This window comes from Armigeres subalbatus, chromosome 3 (assembly GCF_024139115.2).
Source record: "Armigeres subalbatus isolate Guangzhou_Male chromosome 3, GZ_Asu_2, whole genome shotgun sequence".
Classification (NCBI taxonomy): domain Eukaryota; kingdom Metazoa; phylum Arthropoda; class Insecta; order Diptera; family Culicidae; genus Armigeres; species Armigeres subalbatus.
The window spans coordinates 74021842-74045402 of NC_085141.1; the positions used below are offsets into that span (position 1 = coordinate 74021842).

The window sequence follows — 23561 nt, forward strand, 5'->3', positions numbered from 1 at the left end:
CAAGGACATAAACGGGAACCTTCTTATGAACGAGCGTGAGGTGATCCAAAGGTGGCGGCAGCACTACGAAGAACACCTGAATAGCGATGTGGCAGACGAAGATGGCGGTATGGTGATGGATCTGGAGGAACGCGCGCAGGACATAATTTTACCGGCTCCGGATCTCCAGGAAATCCAGGAGGAGATTGGCCGGCTGAAGAACAACAAAGCCCCTGGGGTTGACCAACTACCAGGAGAGCTATTTAAACACGGTCGTGAGGCACTGGCTAGAGCGCTGCACTGGGTCATTACCAAGATTTGGAAAAAGGAAGTTTTGCCGCAGGAGTGGATGGAAGGTGTCGTGTGTCCCATCTACAAAAAGGGTGATAAGGTGGATTGTAGCAACTACCGCGCAATCACATTGCTGAACGCCGCCTACAAGGTACTCTCCCAAATGTTATGCCGTCGACTAGCACCAATTGAAAAGGAAGTTCGTGGGGCAGTACCAGGCGGGTTTTATGGGCGAACGCTTCACCACAAACCAGGTGTTCGCCATTCGCCGGGTAATGCAGAAATGCCGCGAATACAACGTGCCCAAACATCATCTATTCATCGACTTCAAAGCCGCATATGATACAATCGATCGGGACCAGCTATGGCAGCTAATGCACGAACACGGTTTTCCGGATAAACGGTTGATTAAAGCGACGATGGATCGGGTGATGTGCGTAGTGCGAGTTTCAGGGGCATTCTCGAGTCCCTTCGAAACCCGCAGAGGGTTACGGCAAGGTGATGGTCTTTCGTGTCTGAACATCGCTTTGGAAGGGGTAATACGAAGAGCAGGGATTAACACGAGTGATACAATTTTCAATAAGTCCGTCCAGCTATTTGGCTTCGCCGACGACATAGATATTATGGCACGTAACTTTGAGAAGATGGATGAAGCCTACATCAGACTGAAGAGGGAAGCTAAGCGGATCGGACTAGTCATCAACACGTCGAAGACAAAGTACATGATAGGAAGAGGTTCAAGAGACGACAATGTGAGCCACCCACGGCGAGCTTGCATCGGTGGTGACGAAATCGAGGTGGTAAAAGAATTTATGTACTTGGGCTCACTGGTGACTGCCGAAAATGACACCAGCAGAGAAATTCGGAGACGCATAGTGGCTGGAAATCGTACGTACTTTGGACTCCGCAAGACGCTCCGATCGAATAGAGTTCGCCGCCGTACCAAACTGACAATCTACAAAACGTCCATTAGACCGGTAGTCCTCTACGGACACGAGTCCTGTACGATGCTTGTGGAGGACCAACGCGCACTTGGAGTTTTCGAAAGGACAGTACTGCGCACACCTATGGTGGGGTGCAGATGGTGGAATGTACATGGAGTAGGCGAATGAATCACGAGTTGCATCAGCTGTTGGGAGAACCATTCATCGTTCACACCGCGAAAATCGGACGACTGCGGTGGGCCGGGCACGTAGCCAGAATGTCGGACAGTAACCCGGTGAAAATAGTTCTCAACAATGATCCGACGGTCACAAGAAGGCGAGGTGCGCAGCGGGCAAGGTGGATCGATTAGGTGGAAGATGACTTGCGGACCCTCTGTAGACTGCGTGGTTGGCGACGTGTAGCCGTGGACCGAGCCGAATGGAGAAGGCTCTTATATACCGCACAGGCCACTTCGGCCTTAGTCTGAATAAATAATAATAATAGATTGCCAAGCATACCTGCCGATACCCTACATTGAAATGGTTGAAGGGAATAAAATACAGTTGGCTAGAGCTATGTATATAGAATAGAATGATAATAATTTACTGTTAAAGAATTGTGTGAAAAGTTCAATACAAACCATACAACTAAAGTAGGGTAAGAGGCCCTCATATTTACCGTTTTTGGCATGGCCGTAATAAAACTAGACCAAAATTTATGTAGGTTAGGCAAAAAAGTGTCAAAATAAAAGATAGGAAGGTTGAAAAACCGAAAGTTTACACATGTTGATGAAACATCTAACATTTCGGCGAGGCAAACGCCCTAGGGGGACTAAACTGGAATGTACTACGCATCCCCAAGCACTGTCCAATGCCCATACCAGAATTCTGATTCGCCGACACGTTGTACTAAGAGCTGCCTTGTAAAAGGCGTTTTGCCTCATGAGTTTTGAGGCAAGGAAATATCACCACTTATTTAAAATGTTAATATTATCAATATGATTGAGATTTTCTATAACTTTTAATGGCATCAGTTAGCTTTATTGTTTTACTGTTGCATGAGGTAAAAATACCCATGAAAATCGTTACAGCTAAGGCGTTAAAGCAGTCTTTGCTTAGCTGTGACATATTGCCCCTCCTTCCCCTACATAAGTTTCTTTAATAAATGTTATTGTCATAGAATTAAAACTCGATTTATACATATATGCACAACATGTGACAGATTTAGTTAAAAGAATGTATTGGAGGATAACCACTTCCCTTGGTGGGGTTTGATCCCACGAAGCCCGTACGCTAGCAGGTGCTTTCCCTACTAAGCCACGAAGGACCTTCGACCTAAAGACCTACGACTTAGAAGCGCTACCTTAACCAGAATGTGAATCACTTAGTCACATAAAGCGAAAAGTTTTCGGTTTGATTAGGATTTTCCTATAATTGGCAATGTAAACGTAAGCGTGAACATTTTTTTTGCAAATAATGAATAAAATACATTAAAGACATTAAACACCATTTATAACTGTTTGGAATGACAATTTAGGGTTTTTGATAGTTCCAGATTTCTAAAAGTTTGAAGTCAAACACAAAATATATATAATTTGCTTACAAGGGACATGTTGATCACAAAATCTTTTAGATAATATCAGTAATATCTAAAGCATCAGTTGTCCACATGACATCATCGAAGCTCATAACCATATACTGTTTATAATATTACCAACAACAAAATTACAAACGTCTAAAAACCAGAAACAAATGCGGAAAAATATTCCTGCTTGGAAAAATAAGTAGTCTACAAAAAGCTAGTTCCATTGTCGTTTTGTGAAGCAGAACACAAATAACCGTCACGCAAACATGAAAACTGGCAATTACCTGAAGGTCATTTCTAAGACTCAAATCGAATTTCGAATAGCGCTCGACATGACATTCGATATGACAGAGAGCCGCTAACTAACAAAATCCGACCACCATATTGGTATTATTCCAAATCACCCGTCGTTTTTTTAATTAGGTACATCGCAAAACCGGCAGGTTCGATTAAAAACAAGAAACGGAAGGAAGCACCTGCCGAATATAATCGATTTTTTTGTTGTTGTTTTTCAATGAGATCATTCTGACCGCTGATACATGGATTTTTTTTGGATCCATAAAAAATCATATTCACGACATATCACTGAATGCCATTGAGGTACGTGAATCCTCAGGAAATACCACCGTGGTGATCTATGAAGCAAGTGGCGTCGCCTTGAACTTACCCCCTGGACTAGTAGAAGTGTTGCATCGCCTTGTAGACGGCTTTTTCGTACAGGAATACCACCAGAAATCCCTCCTCCTGGTACACGACCGCACGCACCAGATAGTCCAGGCAGTATAGGATCAGTTCGATCATATGGCCTGACATCACTGTGTGTTTGGGAAGGAAATGCATTTCGAAAAACACGATCACTTCGCGATTATCCTCGTTCTTAGTGAAACCTAAAGCAGAAACCACGAGGACGCACTTTCACTGTTTTCGTTGACTAGCGTTGTACCATTACTGCAGTGCAGTGGCCGTCTATGTCTCCCACGATGGACGATGGTCGTGTGGGCGCTATGGGTCATTCGGTCAAAATGAGCAACCAATTAGGGGTCATTCACAAAATACGAGGCTCTTCGTTTTTGGAATTTTAAATGCAACACTTTACCTCTCTCAGTATTTTTTTAATGCTGCTATTTGATATCGTTTATGGGGTCTCTTTCCGTAAACAACCACGTGTTTTATGGATGACCTCTGATAGCGGCCAACTGTGCCATAACGATGATCATTGAGTGGCGTTGTGTGATGGTGGCGATGATGATGAAGGCAATCTTCTCTTTGTCGAAACAACCAACTGCAGCACGCAGGCGGGCGGGATTTACAATTGCGTAAAGTAAAAGGTTGCAATCATGTCAAATCGGCGCTCCGTGCAAATGTTTTGGCAATGCAATGGTGGCACACATTTTTGGTTATGTTGTGACGCGCGTACAGACGAATGATGTTAGTCGAATTTGGTAGCGAGGGGGAATTCACAATCGGAAATGTGGCGCTATCTGAGGAAAAACATGTTGAGCATAAATAACCTTATCGATAGTTGTATCTGTTAAGGAATCTGGGCCTATAAAGAATGTCAGGCTTATCGGTCACAAGACCACCATTTCTATGTTATATGCAGGATGTTATGAGATCAATCTCTGCCTCATCTCAGTGTGTACTATTTTGATCCATATTCCGATTACTAAGGCACATTTTTCATTTCAGATGTCTTTATGGTCATATTAGCGCTTGATAATAATGTTTTATTGATTCTAATTATTAATACTCCCGTAACACGGTAGATCACTTTGACGTAGTGTGTTGCGGTGTAAGATCTACCAAACAGAGCCCTAGCTGAATCCATTTTTCTATAGCTAGGGCAATAAGTTGTGGTAATTAAGGATTCATCGTATTTAGTCCCCGCTACCAACAACAGTCTCAGAAATAAAACATAATTAATGTTACCTTGCAGACAGATGAAATACTCGAATTCCTCTTGTTTGAGGCTACACTGTATGCAGCGGAAACAACTTTTCAAGCAATTAGTTAAAAAACCTCGGTACCCTGTCCTAGGCTGAACTGACTGCTGGAAAAATCGAGTTAGGGGTTTAAATACGTACTAACTCTTCTTGAACTGGTGAACAATGGTAGTGAGAGGAACACACGGAAGTTCTTATTACTGAACAAATTCTCTTGCTTGAAATGGTCTTGTAGACAGAGCTAAATCCCGGGTTTTAAGAGTTTTACTGGTGATATTCTAGAAGCAAGACAAGGCTGTGGCTAGGGCTCCGATCTTCTTCTTCTTCTTATTGGCATTACATCCCCACACTGGGACAGAGCCGCCTCGCAGCTTAGTGTTCATTAAGCACTTCCACAGTTATTAACTGCGAGGTTTCTTAGCCAAGTTTACCATTTTTGCATTCGTATATCATGAGGCTAACACGATGATACTTTTATGCCCAGGGAAGTCGAGACAATTTCCAATCCGAAAATTGCCTAGACCGGTACCGGAAATCGAACCCAGCCACCCTCAGCATGGTCTTGCTTTGTAGCCGCGCGTCTTACCGCACGGCTAAGGAGGGCTCCGATGCATGGCCAAAAACAGTATTACTGTTCTGTTTTCTTAAGAAAGGATTGATTTCCTATTGATAAGGCGCGCGCCTTCAATGGGATTGCTCTCTATGAAGGATCTAAATAGCGGGACCTTGTCATGGTGGTCTTGAGGAAACAAAACAACAACTGTATCGAAACCGATACTGCATTGCTTCTCAATAGCACTGGAGTAATTCGACATGCACTTGAACACTAAGGATACGGGTAACGCTACAATAGATCTAATAATTGGTCGCAGTGGCACACCCGAACAGGAATAAAAAATAATTAATACTGAACGATTTAATTCCGCTAAATTTTGTCTCAAATGCCGAACACGCATATTGTTGTTGGAAAATTATAATGTCCTTAATCTGTACGCCTGTCGAAAAAATAGTTTATTTATGTATTAATAACGTAACATTTCATATACAGGGGTTTGCTAAAAGCAACATTTTAGCCAAAGGCAAATTTTTTTTGGAAATTCATAGAATAACCCGGGACTATCGAACGCAGACACTGTTTTAGTATTCTGTCCCCATCGAAACCCTCAAATTGACCCTAGGCCACGAGAGATGTTCCGGGTTTTCTGAGGGTATGTTAAAAAAGCATTTTTTTTTTTCTGCTGTTTGTCATTTTATGTGACGTTTACTTTCATCATGTTTCATGTTTTCTCCAAAAACTAGAACTATTATGCCGATCATTTCTGGCTGTTGATCGAGTATTAGCACCAGTTTCTGCCATTTCCAAAGGTGTGGAAAGATACTATGATCCAGACAGCGTAAGAGGCAACTCCTAAACATCTTCGGTTCAGCCAATATCGCGTGTTTGAGGAGAAGTTTTGGGACCAAATAGCAGCCACCAGCTTTTCAATAGTCACTAGCAGTATTTCATAAGCCGACATGTAGAGCGTGATCGGTCCGGTCGCCCTCTAATGTCTTGGAAAAGGCCATTTACTACATCGGACAATATTTCTGGCGCCTTTCATGGGGTGTGCATTTGATCCTAGCGATCACAATCCTGTAAATGTCATCGCAAAGGCTATCGCGTTGGCCACGTTGCTTTGAATATGTATTGGATTCAGACAGTTCCTGGGTTTGTATTCAATGCTCCCTTGAAGCAACGTATTTTCTGTTAGGATATCAGATAGTGTTTGACTTCTCGCTGTAGACAGAAGATGTGAAGTGGAAGCGAACTGTACCCATAATCTATTGGAGATAAGAGAACAAAGAAAACACAATACTAGAGTGGTCCTTACTCCATCGCAGGCTACTGACTGATAATTCTCCCAGCAGCTACAGCTCTACCTTACTTCCAACAGGTTATAGACCCCGGGACGGTTCCGGGTGTACACCCTTTGAGTCGATGGATTAACCAAAAAGGGGAAATCGCAGTATGGGATCCATGGATCGACGGCATAGGTCGCATAGCGCCGTGTCATCATGGATTGGCTGCATAGGACATAGGTCGCACGGAATTTTTGGGCGTCCCCACAGCATGTCCATCGTCGTTAATATTGATTCTGTACACCGATGCACCGTGACTTCCACTATTCAACAAAGTCTCGAAGTATTGCTTCAACCTGGCAGCCACTTCGGTTTTATCTGTCAGCAAATTCCCTTCTTGGTCGTTGCATATGATGGGAGATGGCGCTGTCTGTCTACGCATGCCATTTACAGTCTCATAAAACCTGCGCATATCATTCTGCTCCATTTTTTCGTGCGCCTCGCTTGTTCGTGATTGCTCGTGATTACTTGTTCTTCATACTCTATTTTCTTCCTACGGTGCGATGCGTTTTTCAGCTGCTCTTGCTTCCTTGTACCGATCTCTATTCGATTGGGTACCCGCTGTCAACGTTCTTCTCGTCTGTCACTCTCTGACACTCCACATCGAACCACCGTAAACGTTGATTAGGCTGTAATTGAAGAATTTGCCCCGTACCCTCAACACACAGATTCGTTCGCTAATGGGCTTCCACCGCTTCACTCGCTCCATCTGCTTGTCCATCACTACGAAACCAACTCCATGCTCTGCTTTTCCGCCGTCGCAGTGACAGATGTTATATTTGAATGTAGTGTTGGTTGTACCGAGTTTTCAATCATAGTTCTTATTTCGTTGCCGGGTCGGTTGTTAAAAATAACGTTCTCTTTTTCTTCTATCTCCATTTTTCGTGGTATTTGAGAGTTCAGTGCGTGATCTCTCTTGTTTCGGACAGCAGAACGATCGCGCGGTGGGCCGCAGTATTGTGTTCTGCATTGCGCGACCGGTAATGAAAATTAATCAGTTCAGTGCGTGATCTCTCTTGTTTCGGACAGCAGAACGATCGCGCGGTGGGCCGCAGTATTGTGTTCTGCATTGCGCGACCGGTGATGAAAATTAATCAGTTCAGTGCGTGATCTCTCTTGTTTCGGACAGCAGAACGATCGCGCGGTCGGCCGAAGTATTGTGTTCTGCACTGCGCGGCCGGTAATGAAAATTAATCAGTTCAGTGCGTGATCTCTCTTGTTTCGGACAGCAGAACGATCGCGCGGTGGGCCGCAGTATTGTGTTCTGCATTGCGCGGCCGGTAATGAAAATTAATCAGTTCAGTGCGTGATCTCTCTTGTTTCGGACAGCAGAACGATCGCGCGGTGGGCCGCAGTATTGTGTTCTGCATTGCGCGACCGGTAATGAAAATTAATCAGTTCAGTGCGTGATCTCTCTTGTTTCGGACAGCAGAACGATCGCGCGGTCGGCCGAAGTATTGTGTTCTGCATTGCGCGGCCGGTAATGAAAATTAATCAGTTCAGTGCGTGTTCTCTCTTGTTTCGGACAGCAGAACGATCGCGCGGTCGGTCGAAGTATTGTGTTCTGCATTGCGCGACCGGTAATGAAAATTAATCAGTTCAGTGCGTGATCTCTCTTGTTTCGGACAGCAGAACGATCGCGCGGTCGGCCGAAGTATTGTGTTCTGCATTGCGCGACCGGTAATGAAAATTAATCAGTTCAGTGCGTGATCTCTCTTGTTTCGGACAGCAGAACGATCGCGCGGTCGGCCGAAGTATTGTGTTCTGCACTGCGCGGCCGGTAATGAAAATTAATCAGTTCAGTGCGTGATCTCTCTTGTTTCGGACAGCAGAACGATCGCGCGGTGGGCCGCAGTATTGTGTTCTGCATTGCGCGACCGGTAATGAAAATTAATCAGTTCAGTGCGTGATCTCTCTTGTTTCGGACAGCAGAACGATCGCGCGGTGGGCCCGCAGTATTGTGTTCTGCATTGCGCGCCCGGTGATGAGTATTTGTCAGTTCAGTGCGTGATCTCTCTTGTTTCGGACAGCAGAACGATCGCGCGGTCGACCGAAGTATTGTGTTCTGCATTGCGCGGCCGGTTAGGAGAATTAATCAAGTCAGTGCGTGATCTCTCTTGTTTCGGACAGCAGGACGCTCGCGCGGTCGGCCGAAGTATTGTGTTCTGCATTGCGCGGCCGGTAATGAAAATTAATCAGTTCAGTGCGTGATCTCTCTTGTTTCGGACAGCAGAACGATCGCGCGGTGGGCCGCAGTATTGTGTTCTGCATTGCGCGACCGGTAATGAAAATTAATCAGTTCAGTGCGTGATCTCTCTTGTTTCGGACAGCAGAACGATCGCGCGGTCGGCCGAAGTATTGTGTTCTGCATTGCGCGGCCGGTAATGAAAATTAATCAGTTCAGTGCGTGATCTCTCTTGTTTCGGACAGCAGAACGATCGCGCGGTCGGTCGAAGTATTGTGTTCTGCATTGCGCGACCGGTAATGAAAATTAATCAGTTCAGTGCGTGATTTCTCTTGTTTCGGACAGCAGAACGATCGCGCGGTCGGCCGAAATGTGTGTTCTGCATTGCGCGGCCGGTAATGAAAATTAATCAGTTCAGTGCGTGATCTCGCTTGTTTCGGACAGCAGAACGATCGCGCGGTCGACCGAAATATTGTGATCTGCATTGCGCGACCGGTAATGAAAACTAATCAGTTCAGTGCGTGTTCTCTCTTGTTTCGGACAGCAGAACGATCGCGCGGTCGGCCAGATTGGTAGGTCCTGCATTGCGCGGCCGGTAATGAAAATTAATCAGTTCAGTGCGTGATCTCTCTTGTTTCGGACAGCAGAACGATCGCGCGGTCGGCCGAAGTATTGTGTTCTGCATTGCGCGGCCGGTAATGAAAATTAATCAGTTCAGTGCGTGATCTCTCTTGTTTCGGACAGCAGAACGATCGCGCGGTCGGCCGAAGTATTGTGATCTGCATTGCGCGACCGGTAATGAAAATTAATCAGTTCAGTGCGTGATCTCTCTTGTTTCGGACAGCAGAACGATCGCGCGGTCGGCCGAAGTATTGTGTTCTGCATTGCGCGGCCGGTAATGAAAATTAATCAGTTCAGTGCGTGATCTCTCTTGTTTCGGACAGCAGAACGATCGCGCGGTCGGCCGAAGTATTGTGTTCTGCATTGCGCGACCGGTAATGAAAATTAATCAGTTCAGTGCGTGATCTCTCTTGTTTCGGACAGCAGAACGATCGCGCGGTCGACCAAAATATTAGTGTTATTTCCCATCCCATAGATCGCATCACTTACCAAAGTGAATCCAGATAAATTATCCTTTGTAACTAAAACGAAATCCTATCCCAAGACAATCGTGGAGATGCAGAGGTATACTCGGTCTCTAGTAGCAACGAGAGTCGGACTAATAATCCTTTCATTCCTATATGACCGTAAGGACGTGGCCGGCGCCGTTATTGACTTTAAATATTTGAGCTCCCGAAACGTGTACATTGAGAATGGGTAACTAACCCCAAGCCCCATTCATTGTGTTCTCTGTACAATTTCGCAAGTTCAGTCAATCACGGAGTAGCAACTACGAATTGTGCGGTCATAATGCTCATGCTCTCATGCTCATCTCCATTTTCATGGTATTTGAGGGGCTTCAGTAAGCTACCTTACCGAGGCGGGGTCGCGTTCCCTACATCGCGCTGGTGGCAACGCCTAACAATATGTGAGTAATGAGAAATGAGTAGTAAGAATTACATTAAGTGTGCAGCAAGAAGTTAGGAATGAGGCAATTCGCATATCTCTTAAGTCGTGATAAATAGGAAGTGAATAGTGAAAAGTGAAAAGTAAGAATTGAGAAGTAAAAAGTGAGAAGTTAGAAGTGAGAAATTTGAGAAAGGAGAACTGTGAAGCGATAAGTGGAAAGTGAAAAATTGAGAAGTAATAAGTGGGAAGTAAGAAGTGAGAAGTGACAAATTTGAAGTAAGAAGTGAGAAAAGAAAAGCAAAAAGTGAAAAGTGAGAAGTGAGAAGTATGACGTGTGAAGTAATAAGTATGAGTTGAAAAGTAAGAAGTGAGAAGTATAAATTGAGAAGTAAAAAATGAGAAGTTAGAAGTTAGAAATTTGAGAAGTTGGAAGAGAAGGTGGAAAGTGAAAAGTGAAAAATGAGAAGTGAAAAGCAAGAAGTGAGAAGTACGAAGTAAGAAGTTAAAAGTAAGAAGTGAGTAATGAAAAATTCGAGGTGAGAATTATAAAGTGAGATGTGAGAAATAAAAAGTGGGAAAAGGAAAGCAAATAGTGACAAGAAAATTGTGAAAAGTGAGAAATGAGAAGTGAGAAGTTTGAAGTGTTGAGTAAGAATTGAGAAGTGAGAAATTAAAAGTAAGAGGTGAGAAGTTAGAGAAGTAAAAAGTGAGAAGTGAGAAATTCGAAGCGAGAAGTAAAAAGTGAGAAGTGAGAAGAGTGAAATGATAACTGAGAAGTAAAAAGGGCAAGGAATGATAAGTGAAAAGTAAGGTGAGAATAGAATTTTTTAACTGAATCTTTATTATGATATGGAAATGCTAATAGACGATTTTCGCGCCAACTCGACCAGCGGTTGGCAGCACCATCGCAGAATCCAATGAAACTTGGAGGGCATGAGAATATGGTATTTCTAAGCCACTCTGCATACTAAGTTTTTCAAAAATTGTCAAGAGTAACATTTTATGAGAGCCTATTTTTTTTTCATTGATTTTTTATAAATCGATGTAACTCTAAAATGACAAGGCTAACAAAAAAGAGTTGTATGGCGGACTGTTCTGAAATTCCCAGAAGTTTTGTTGGAAAAATATCTAAAAAATAAAAAACCGATTTCTACACTGAAAAAAAATAGTTTTTAAAATTAAAATCGATATTACAAAAAAAACTCATCTCAGAAATCGATGAAATTTTTTTCTGCAGCTAGGTATTTTAATTATCTAACTTTTCTGGGAATAATGTTGCTGTGACATATTTAAGGAAAAAAAGTTTTTCCAACTAAAACTTTGCTCATGTCTATATAGAGTGAAAAATTATCAGCGTGTTTTATGCCTTCAGCGCCAATTATAGGATCAAACTTGGGTGTAGCAATAAAACTTGGGTTGGGTGCAGGTACTAATGGGTAGTCAGCAGCAATGAATAAACAAGACTTTTTCAAATTATGCACCGTAAGACATGTTCAGGTAATTCAATAAAACAAATGCTGAGAATAACAATGACTGGGTACAATAAATATATTTAATAATAATAAATATATGTTTGTGAACCCAATTGTTTTTAGTTACTTCGATACAAAAAGTCAAAGAAAATATAAACCCTTTTCAAATATTGGTCCACATTAATGTTAGATTACGCTAAATTGCTTCCTAAACAAACTTTTATGCGTCCAAAATGTGTCGTTGGTTGATTAAAATACCTATTCGCAAAAAAAAAATCATCTATTTCTTAGATTAGGTTTTTTGTAACATCGATTTTAATTTTTTAAACTTTTTTTTCAGTTTAGAAATCGGTTTTTCATTTTTTGGATATTTTTGCAAAAAACTCCAGGGAATTTCACGGCATTCCGCCATACAACATTTTTTTTGTAGGTCCTGTAATTTTGGAGTTACATCGATTTAAAAAAAATCAATTGAAAAAAATTAGGCCCTTATCAAGTGTTACTCTTGACAATTTTGAAAAACTAAGTATGCAGAGTGGCTTAGAAATACCATATCTTTATACCCTCCAAAATTCATTCGATTCTGAGATGGTGCTGCCAGCCCCATAGAAGAATTGCGCGGAATTCGTCAATATCATCTTCCAAACTTAGACGTACATGATCATGATAGAATTAGAGGCGAAAGTATAGAATTTATAGTTCCGTTAGGATACGGCAGGCATGAAGAATGTTTTTATAGAAGTCGACGCATGGAGAAAACAGAACTGTGCAATAAAAATCCTATTCGACTGATGTCATGTTAGAAATTTAGAGACAGTATTCGTCGATAGAAAATCTTTCCGCACGCGATGGCATAATCGAACCACCTTCCTTTTGCCAGTGGAAATATATCAGCTTCCACACTGATATTCTTCCTACCCCCTTCATACGGAAGTTTGGCAGAAGGAAGGTCGTGCGATATGTGCCAAATATTTTTGCCGAGCTGCAAAAATAAAAATTCAGTATGTAGAATCAATAATACATCAATAATGGAAAAAAATTAGGACAAATTCTTTTAATTGGAATATAGAATCGGTATGCACATGCAGTTGTTTATTTAGCATTCGGAAAGTTTTGCTAATGATTATGTGAGAGATATATTCTAAATATATAAGCATCAAGCAATTAACAAACATTTCAAACGTATTTCCGCTAAAGTTTTATTTATAAACCACATTCTCTTTCATCCCGCCAGTCACCTCTACGGTACTTCACAAATCACGCCATCTCACCATTGAACATGTTTGTTCGTGGGCGTTGTAGGAAACTACCGAAGCAAAACCAACCAAAACTTCATTTACCATTGCTGTCGTCGCCGTATTTAGAGCAACTCGTTCACTCATTCGTTGCTCCACGCGACGACCTTCAGTACCACATTCTTGAATCATTGAGTGGTTTTACAGTGCGACCCTCGCTCCCTTGCAAACCAACGATCTCCCGCACAATCACCGACTGTTCTCTGCACGCTCAATTGAGCACGAGTTTACGACCATGTGGTGCTGCAGCAGCAGTAGCAGCATTCGAACTAATGTACACAGTTTTGCACACCTCGTGACCCTATTGAACCGGGTGCTTATTCACCACCAAACTTCCATGTCGGTACCAAGACCTACCCAACCCAGTCCCACAACCGCCAGCACCGTGTGTAGAACAACGAACTTCACCATCATCATCGCAAACATCTTATATTTAAAAACCATAAACAAAATACCAGATGGGAAACGACTACCGCAATCATCTTCGCGCCTAATAACGTGAGAAATAATGCATTATTTATATGATAAGGCAGACCTCAAATTCGAAGCCCACGTGCAGGCCACAGTCTGTGAACCTTTTTTTTTCAGAAGACTGTTTCGTCGTTCCGTCGTTTGTTTGTATGTCGAAGGTATGCATTGTCAAAACTATGCAAGCATTCTCCAAGCTGGCGGCAAACACCACCCGCAGCTGGCAATACCTTGACTTGAAGTTGCCATCGACGACGGTCGCGGGCGCGGGTCTTCATCGTCGGTGAACTGGGGCGCAACTCGGAGGCGAAAGGTTCCGCAATTCGGACCGAGCAGCTGCACCATACAAGAAAAAAAAAGCTGATGTCAAAAACGATGCTCGGGTGTTGCTTTAGATTTCTGATCAAACTACGAAATCCTTGACCAGCGGTTGTGGTCAATAATTTTTCAACTGAGGGCTCATGGGGTACGATTTATGGAACATACATAAGTTAGCTAACGCTACTTCAAGTTTTCTAAAACAATAAAACAAAAATATATCACTTAGAACAGAAACTATCATAACAGTTTTTGTTTCAAAATTACCAAATTACCATTACCGAAATTCAAATTTATACATTGAAAGCTTATTTTTTGAGGAACAAAGGATTTCTAATAGAAATTAGTCATTAACGATTCCAATTGTCCTTCTGAGTTGCGAAAAGCTCATGAAAAATTTCAATTGTTTATAGAAGTTTAATGATAGTTGCTTTCACCCTATATATGTATGTGCATCATCCTTGCTCAACACTAGAATTAGCGCCTTATTTCGTGATTCCATGTTTGTAATATGAGAATGTGAAATGTTAAATGGATCAGGTTGCAAACCGTGATTTGTAACCGCGTAAATAAACCAGTAATACACTTTCAATTGAAAAATTATAAAAGATACCCATCTTCATTGGTGTCACTGTACGCTCAATTGGACATTTTATTTCAACAGGTTAGGGATCCCCTCTGCAGATCAATAAACCTTCTAAAATTTCCGCCCATGCTACAAACTTTCTCAGATTCCATCCAAAGCTTGTTTTGTTCAAGTGCAGCAAGCTAAAATAAACCCACGGTTCTCCATCTCAAGAACAGTCAGAAAAAACACCAACTGTTTCACCTTCTCATACATATCCTCTTAATGCATTTTTAGCCATTGCTTAACAACTCACACTTACCTTGGGCGCAAATGTATTTCACCTCTTTCTCCTCTGAGCAGCTGGCCGACCGTTTATAGCCAAGATAGGGCGGCCCGAATGGTAAACTGTTTTCCGGACACAACAAGATCGCGAACAATGCGCATACACTGAGTGTTCCAGCACTCCAAAACGTCCAAAGCTGACCGAAAGCCTCGCCCAGACACGAATCGGCCTACCACTTAGAACAAAATCTCCACCTGGTAGAGCGGTGGCGGCGTTTCTGTGGTTCAGTTCACTCACACCACTTCTCGCACTCAACTATGCACAACTTAAAAAGCCTAGGCGGTAGCGGGTGCGTTTCAACGTTTCACTTTCAGTTCAACTGCGGCTTGAAAGCCGACTAAGGACGCCGACGCGTGCTTACTCGGATTAATCAACGTGATCTCCAGTAGAACTAGAATTTTGTTACTTCACTTTGTTTCAGGTTTCGGTTTTATTTACCCATTCACTCATTCACTGATGTGGGTGATATTCAAATTGGAATACTAAACCACATAAATTTCCGGATTCGATGTCGCCGCCGTTATCCAGGCTGTGGAACTGTAGAATGGAACCAATGAGTCAGGAATTCTTCGCACTTGGGAAATTCGACGACTGTTCATAGTCACTGTTTGAGTTCATTGAAGAAGCTAGGCACATGTGCGGTTTGCGCTGGGTTCATGTGAATTCGTTGACTAATCGTCAAGTTATCTTCGATCTAAAGACTTGTATTCAAAAACCAATGCCCAACACAGATGCTCTCCAGCATGTACACTCGTAGAAACATTCGCACGTTAGATTTGTTTCTCCAATCTCTACCCACCATGTGCTTTATTACACTTTATTTCACGTATTGAATTCACCTTTCGCTCACCTTATGATGTAGTTTAGAGGGGGTATTAAAAAGACCGTTTAACATCGAATCACTTCGGCTCAAGGTGAATAAGACTAGTCGACCGTAATTGCGCACTGACGCAGTCCAAATGTTAGGGTTTGATGTTGCGAAACAAAACATGTGTGTATCAATAGTTAATTCGTAAATCAGCTTGTTCATGTCTTAGGTCTTCAATTCTCGCTAATTATAATTATACTGTACTGTAAATGTTGAATAAAAGAATTTCATCAACGGATTCGAATATGGTTTTCTGCTTTAAAATTTCTAATGTGTTCAGTTCGTCTGCTGAACAGTGAAGAAATTCTCAAGTAGAAAACGAAATGCGTATCTGATGAAACAATGTTTACAATAAAAAGGCTAGAATTAGAATGTATAAAATGTGTCATTTTGCTCAAATGGTACTCGAAAAAATGCAGAAAAAATATACGCACGTCACCTGTATGCCACACTCCAGTTATCAACAGACAGCCACCTCAAAATAGAAAACAATTTCAGTTTAATGCGTGACGTAGATAGGAATAGTTTATCAAGCTTGTTCGGTGATGTTTTGGTTTTGAAAAGTATCTGCTCAACAAGCGTGCACCGGAAAGCTCAAACTTTATTGTCAATCTTTATTTTTTTTTATTGCAACACGAAATATGTTAAATATTCCAAATGTTTCCAGGAAGCAAAATGTTTCCATATTCATTTCAGGAAGCGTTTCTTTTGCATAAGGGAAGGTTTGACTTTTCGTACAGCGAAAAACTTTCTACACTATATTATGGTTCAGCACCAATCTACGTTCAAAACGAGCTTCAAATGTATGTGTGAAGCCTCTATTAGCTATTTTTTTATCCAATACTAAATTGTAAAAAAAAACTACTGTAAAAAGCCAAAACGCTTGACAAATCGAAATACACTAGCATGGGTAATTTTTTGATGCAACTAACTACCCAAGTAACATTTTAAGTTTTATAACGCTCTTGAAGACCATAACTTACTCTTCAAGAGTGTTATAAACCCAGCATAAAACGAAATTATTACTAGGGTATTGTTACAGATTTTTTTTAGCGACTGAGGCTAATAGTTATTCAAGCAATGAGCTGCAAAATTATTGATTTTCATTAAGAATTTTACAATAATTAAATTCGAATTAGTTTTAAGCATTACGAGTGGTGATAAAACGGGTTATGTAATGAACTCTTTTTTGCCTTTCTCGTATACAAAGTATACGTAAAGGCTATATGTTCGCTCCAAAAACGAACTTTTTATAGGAGACCCGGAGACCCATAGTGACCCATACCGATCGACTCAGCTCGACGAATTGAAGTGATGTCTATGTGTGTATGTGTGTGCGCTACATAATCTCACTCATATTTCAGGCGCTAATCCTTAACCGATTTGCTCGCGATGATTCGACGCGGTATCCTGTCTCATTATTTCTTACTGAAAATTGGTCCAATCGGACTATGGGCTTCGAAATTATGGCCAAAATACATTTTTTCACAAGAAAATTTCTCTCTCACTTTTTAGGCACTTACTCTTAGCTGATTTGCTCGCAACAAGGTTCATTCGATGCATAATCTTGTCCCATTGTTTCGTATTGAAAATTGGACAGATCGGACTATGGGTTTCGAAGTTATGGCCAAAATTCATTTTTTATGTAAGAAAAACGTACAAAATTCTCACTCATTTTTCAGGCACTTATCCTTAACCTTAATTGCTCGCAACAAGTTTCGTTCGACGCGGAATCTTGTCCCATTGTTTCGTATTGATAATTGGCCGAATCGGAGTATGGAATTCGAAGTTATGGCCAAAATAATTGTTTACAAGAAAAATTGTGACTCCTTTTTAGGCACTTACCCTTAGCCGATTTGCTCGCAAGAAATTGCATTCTACGCAGAATCATGTCCCACTATTTCCTGTTGAAAATTGGCCGGATGGGATTATGAGCTCAGAAGTTATGGTCAAAATATCTTTTTTTTTCATACCAGAAGTGCGTAGAAATTACTCACTCGAAAGAAACGAGAAAGGCACCATCACCGCTAGGTGGATTAATCGGGGTTTTTACTAAACTATCGTCATCGGGGTTGACAATGGATCTAAGAGGTAAGACTAGGTCAACGCTCTCACCGACAGTATGGAGGTCGGATAACAAAATCGGGGCCAATTCCTAAAGGGTGTCCTAGAGCTTCGCGATTTTTTCTAAACTATTCCAATTCCGGGACCAATTCCGAAAGTTCATCTCAAAGCAAATTTTCGAAACTCAAGTGGGGGAATTAAATGGAATTTTACAAACTCGTCTTCAGAAAAATATATAAAGCTCTTTTAGTGGAATGTATTCAACCGTCTAAGGGGCATCAGGGACTAAGGGGCAGCAGGGACTATGTCCAAGGGCTTGACGATCCCTCCCCATGGCCACTGCGAGTTAGGGGGCTCTGTTAAACCTCTACAAAAAGCTGCATGTGTCCATAAGCAGGCCCTATCAAACCCAGTCAACACATGAACCTATATGGTGTCGTGTAGGATGCTGGAGTGCAGGCGATAGATGTACTTTTCCACACAACATGTATGTATATCGTCTCCAATTTAGCATCTTGCATTGCACCATGTGCGATTTTATGTAGACTGGGAAGCGAACGTGTGCCGCTCAAAGCGCACAAGCCCAACACGAGTGCCAACCGGCACATCAGGATTAATACCAGTGAGATCCTGATTACGGTATACTGGTCAATGCAAGTGACACACACACGCGCGCGAAAGTAATACCAAAATAAACGACATATAAAATGAACGTAATTTACATTCTTACTTAACGTCAAATAGAGATAAAATAAGGGTTGCTGAATAACATTAGCTTTCCGATTACTATCAATTATTTTCAATTTAAATCCCGTTTCTTTTTTACTTTTCTTATGTTAATGAAATGATAACGCGGGCGCCTAATCCGAAATTCAAATGAACAATCGCTCACTTTGAGCGGTTGATTGTTTATTCTCGCGAAGAATGAACAATTGAACAAATTAAGGAAATGCTAATACTGCTGTGTAGAAGTTTCATAGGTCACATCACTTTCCATGGTGAATCCCGATCTATGTTACTGATTACCCCACCCAACTAACACTACTTCTTTCCCGTGGTAAATGTGGAGATGCAGAGGTATTCTCGGTCTCTAGTAGCAACAATTACCACACACTCACATTCCCTCCCTTTCCCAACTGACTGTAAGGACTTGGCCGGCGCCGTTATTGATCAACATTTGCGAGCTGCTGAAACGTGCACTTCGAGAATAGTTGGTAAATCCTAACCACTATTCACTTGAATCGTAGTGCAATTTGCACCAGTTCTGATCAATCACGGAGTAGCAACCATTGATATGTACAGTCAGTCTAAGCTAAGCTAAGCTAAGCTTTAGTGGAATATATTCAACCGTCTAAGACGAATTAAGGGGCAAGCCAGAGTAAACGCGACGAGCGATGCGACGCGACGCGACTCACGTAAAAGAATAACAATCATTATCAACAGGCTGTCAAATTGCACTGTCGCGTCGCATCGCACGTCGCGTTTACTCTGGCTTGCCCCTAAGTACTCTCCATTTAATTCCACCAATTAATTTTCGATATCTTTGCAGATACGTATTTCGACCACAACTGTGTGGTCGTCTTCAGTGTCTCGTACTCGTAGTCGAGTCTCATAGTCTCGTAGTCGAGTCAAGTACGGTGACACTGAGACATTTGGACACGGTGTAATGACAACCACAAAATCTCTTAAAGATATCAAAGTGGTGAGTGGAATGCATAGAAATGCTAATTCGTCTTAGACGGTTGAAACTCGTCTTATTACATGTAAAGACTAAAAGCGCAAAATAATTTTCTCATCAATAATAAAAAGTTGTTCGTAAAATCCGTAGCATCCGCAAAAGTGGCCAATTCCAAAAGTCAGCGTAATAGATCATTATAAGCCAGCGACGGCGGCGGGCGTGGCGGCGTTCCTCTTTGAATTCCTCCGAAGCTTCTCCAGTTCACCCAGAAGTTCCTCCAGCAATCCTTCGATAGTTCATCAAGTAATTCTCCAAATTCCCTAAAGACATTCCTCTAAGTTCTTCCGAGAATTCATCCGGAAGTTCTTTCTACAAATTCCTTCAGAAGTTCATCAAGTTATCCTCGGGAAGTTCCTAAAGGTATTCCTCCAAGTATTCTTCCGGAAGTTGCTCCGGCAACTCCCCCGAAAGTTCTTCCGGAAGTTCCTCCAAGAATGTCACCTGAAGTTCTTCCGGGAATTTATCCGGAAGCTCCTCCGTGAGTTCTCTTTGGAATTGGCCACTTTCACGGATGTTCCGGATTTTCCAGAGTACCATTACGGGTGCATTAATGTGTCACAGAAGACTTTCACTGTTAATTGCACCCACAATTTGCCAGAAAGGATGGCAAAATCGCGATGCTCTGGGATGAACTTTTGAAATTAGCCATTTTACGGATGTTCCGTATCCTTCTGAGGACCGTTCTTGTGGCATTTGCTATTGATTACATCCACAATTCGCCAGAATGAATGATTGAAAAAAAGTCGCGAATCCCTGGGATGCACTTTTGGAATTGGCCACTTTTACGACTGTTCCGGATGTTCCGAAGAACCATTTCTGGGACAGTTGTAGGTCACAGAAGACTTTCATTATTGATTGCAAAACCCCCCCTCCCTCTACCATTTGCCTGGATGGCTGGTTACGGAAAAAATCGCGAAATTATGGGATGAACTTTTGGAACTGGCCACTCTTACCGATGTTCCGGATATTTCAGAAGATTGTTTCTGGCAAATTCAGAGGCCACTGAAGACTTTCACTATTGATTACACCCCTAATTTGCCAGAATGGCTGGTTGCGAAAAAATCGCGATGCTCTAGGATGAACTTTAGAAATTGGCCACTTTTACGGATGTTCCGGATCTTCCGTTTTTGTGGCACTTGGAGGTTACAAAAGATGTTTACTATTGATTGCACCCACAATTTGCCAGAATGAGTGGTTAAGAAAAAATCGCGAAGCTCTGGGACTAACTTTGAGAATTAGGTACTTTTACGGATATTCCGGATCTTCCAAAGGGCTTTCGATGGCCGCTCGAGGAATAAAATTGCCAAGAAATGGCGTATACAAGATACCAAAAACAGTTGGGATCATCAGAGCACATATTTATTTAGCAATTTATATGTTTCCTCTTCCACAAAATCGATAATTAGGTGCCAAATTGAGAAGCTCAAACGGTGTCTATTTAGTCTATTTATCCCGGTGACTAGAGAGGTCAATGAATCACTCCATATGCTTAGTACCGACTTATCCGCCGCCTTCGACAAGCTGAACCACTCTATCGGTATAGCAAAACTCCAAAGGCTTGGAATATGTGGTTTATTCTTTGCTTTCAGAATGGCTCCGTACATACACATGACTGGACGCCTTGGCTGTCCCGCTATCCATCCCGGCGAATGCACATCTAACTTAGCATTTTCCGGCTTCATCAGGAATACCACAAAGGGAAGCCACCTAGGACCGCTGATTTTCTTGTTATACTTTAATGACGTGAACTTCATAATTAAAGTGTCCAAAGAGCTTTCATACGCTGACGATTTGAAGATGTTCCTCCGGATTCGCTCTCGATAAACGATTGTCTCTTTTGCGAGAATTAACTACTATATTTTTCTGGCTGGTGTTCCATCAATCGAATGGTGGTCAACCCGATAAAATGCTCTGTGATTACGTTCTCCCGGAAAAAAAGAAAGACAATTAATTTCATTATAAAAAGCTACACCCAGGTTTTTACACGGTTGGAATTCTTTAATTTCTCCAGATTAGTGAACATTCACAGCTTGTTAAATACCACCTGAATTTTCTTTGATTTTTTGTATGAATTTTTTCGATAGAGGTTAACTCATTGTTTCATTGACGTGTAAGGTCTTAAACGACGATAACCAAATTGTGTAAAAAAAAACCTGGGGGTACTTGACTCCACGATCGAACGGAGGACTCAGGTGAAAGATTTGGAGGTTACCCTCGACTCCCAACTCACGTACAAACTGCACATCTCATATGTCTATTGGACAAGAACCAAATTCCAGAGCGTTACCGAGGAAGTTTATATTGCTCACTTACCTTACAAGGACTTTTCCGACATTTATTGTCTGAAGTCCTTGCACTCCTCGCTGCTACGTTCTATACTGGAATACGGCCCCGCAGTGTGGAACCCGAACTATAACAACGGTTCCGACAGAATCGAGTCAAGCCGGAAAATTTTTACGTTTCGCACTACGTAAACTTCCATGGGAGGGATCCACAATCTTGAGCTATGAATCGCGATGTCAGTTGATACATTTGGAACCGCTTCGACACCGTAGGGAGACAACTCGAGCTCTTCTAATTGCTGACATCTTGCAAGCTTTGTTAGATTTTAACATACCCCGAGAGACGCTGCACCGCCGTTTCTACCAGTTCTTTTCAGCACAGTAGACTACGTAAAGACTAATATGTTTTTTAAAAATTGTTTTAAATGTAGGTATAACTTTTAGTTTTGTTTTAAATTCGCCCAAATAATTTTTTTTATCACACCATCATTGGGACAAATTAGTTTGTTGATGTAGCAACAATAAATAAATAAATTAATTATAGGAACCTACAGCTTTCGTTTTGTGCCTAAAGGTCGGAAATCGTTTGAAATTTGGGTATGCTTGGGTCGAAATGGACCCTAATGCTAGGTTAAGGAAGGTTAAAAGTTCGTTTACTAATCCATGGAGCATTTGTCGTTTTATTAGTATCGTGTTCTAAATGCTTGTTCTAATTAAGTTTACTATGAAGATCAAAGTATTTGACTGTATTTGAATGTTTCAAACGAGTACTTTTCAATATAATATTGTTTAGTAAGAATTTCCACCTGCGCGTAAAAGGCACAATAGCGGTTTGAGAAGGATTAACACTCCATCCTTCCTATCGCACCAAGTGGAGACATAATTAAAAGCAATTTGCATTCTGCTGACGATAATATCATTGTATTTTCTATGTACTTCTTCTTCTTATTGGCATTACATCCCCACAATGGGACAGAGCCGCCTCGCAGCTTAGTGTTCATAAAAAATATTGCATAAAAGTATTGCCCAGGGAAGTCGAGACAATTTTCAATCCGAAAATTGTCTAGAAACATTTTCAGGAATCTAACCCAGCCACCCTCAGCATGGTTGGTTGTGTAGCCGCGCATCTTAGCCTTATTTTTCTCGTACTATTATGACAATATAGTCAGCGAATCCAATTACTTCGAAGCCCTGGGATATCAGATGTTTGAGAATATCATCTACTATTAAAGACCACAGAAAAGGTGATAATACGCTTCCTTGTGGGCACCCTTTGATTGCTCACTGATGTAATTATAGATCATCATCCCGTTACTGAAATTATGGATCATCATCACGTTAAAAACTGCGCAAATTTGAAATTTAATGGACCAAAATAGTTTTATATGGATTCCAAATTTTTTTTTTATGAATCATTTGTCATACGTTCATGGAAAAATAACACGACCCAGTGGACTGAACAATGGTGCGTCGCAAAAGAAATTGGACGAATCTAGTAATGAATGGATGGCTAAAGACAAATTTCACGAAGTCAACTCTTTTTATCGAAAAGGAAAAAGAATTAGAGTTGCAGAGATTTTTGTACATTCAATAAAGTCCAACACAATCAAAATCTAACTCTAATCCAATCCAAATCTAATCTAAATAAACTCCAAAAAAACCAACCCAAATCCAACCTAAATTATCCATAAACAATTCAAATTCAATACCAATCAATCAAATCGAAATCTAATGAAGATCAAAATTCGAAACAATCAAATCCAATTCAAATTCAATAAACTTAATAAATCCAAATCAATCCTAGTCCAATCCAGATCTAATCTATAACTTC

At 41.5% G+C, this 23561-nt stretch overlaps 1 protein-coding gene across 3 annotated transcripts in view; it reads right to left on the reverse strand.

Annotated features, from left to right (window-relative positions):
* The window catches only part of LOC134220208 (uncharacterized), a 189533-nt gene that overhangs the window by 162011 nt on the left and 3961 nt on the right, over positions 1-23561 (reverse strand). For 2 of the 3 annotated variants that reach the window (XM_062699198.1, XM_062699194.1), the window contains exon 1: positions 14755-15315. The exons of the other annotated variant lie outside the window; for it this stretch is intronic. The gene's annotated coding sequence lies outside the window, so the exon portion shown is untranslated. Of the gene's footprint in view, positions 1-14754; positions 15316-23561 lie in introns of those variants that run through there. 3 annotated transcript variants of the gene reach the window in all.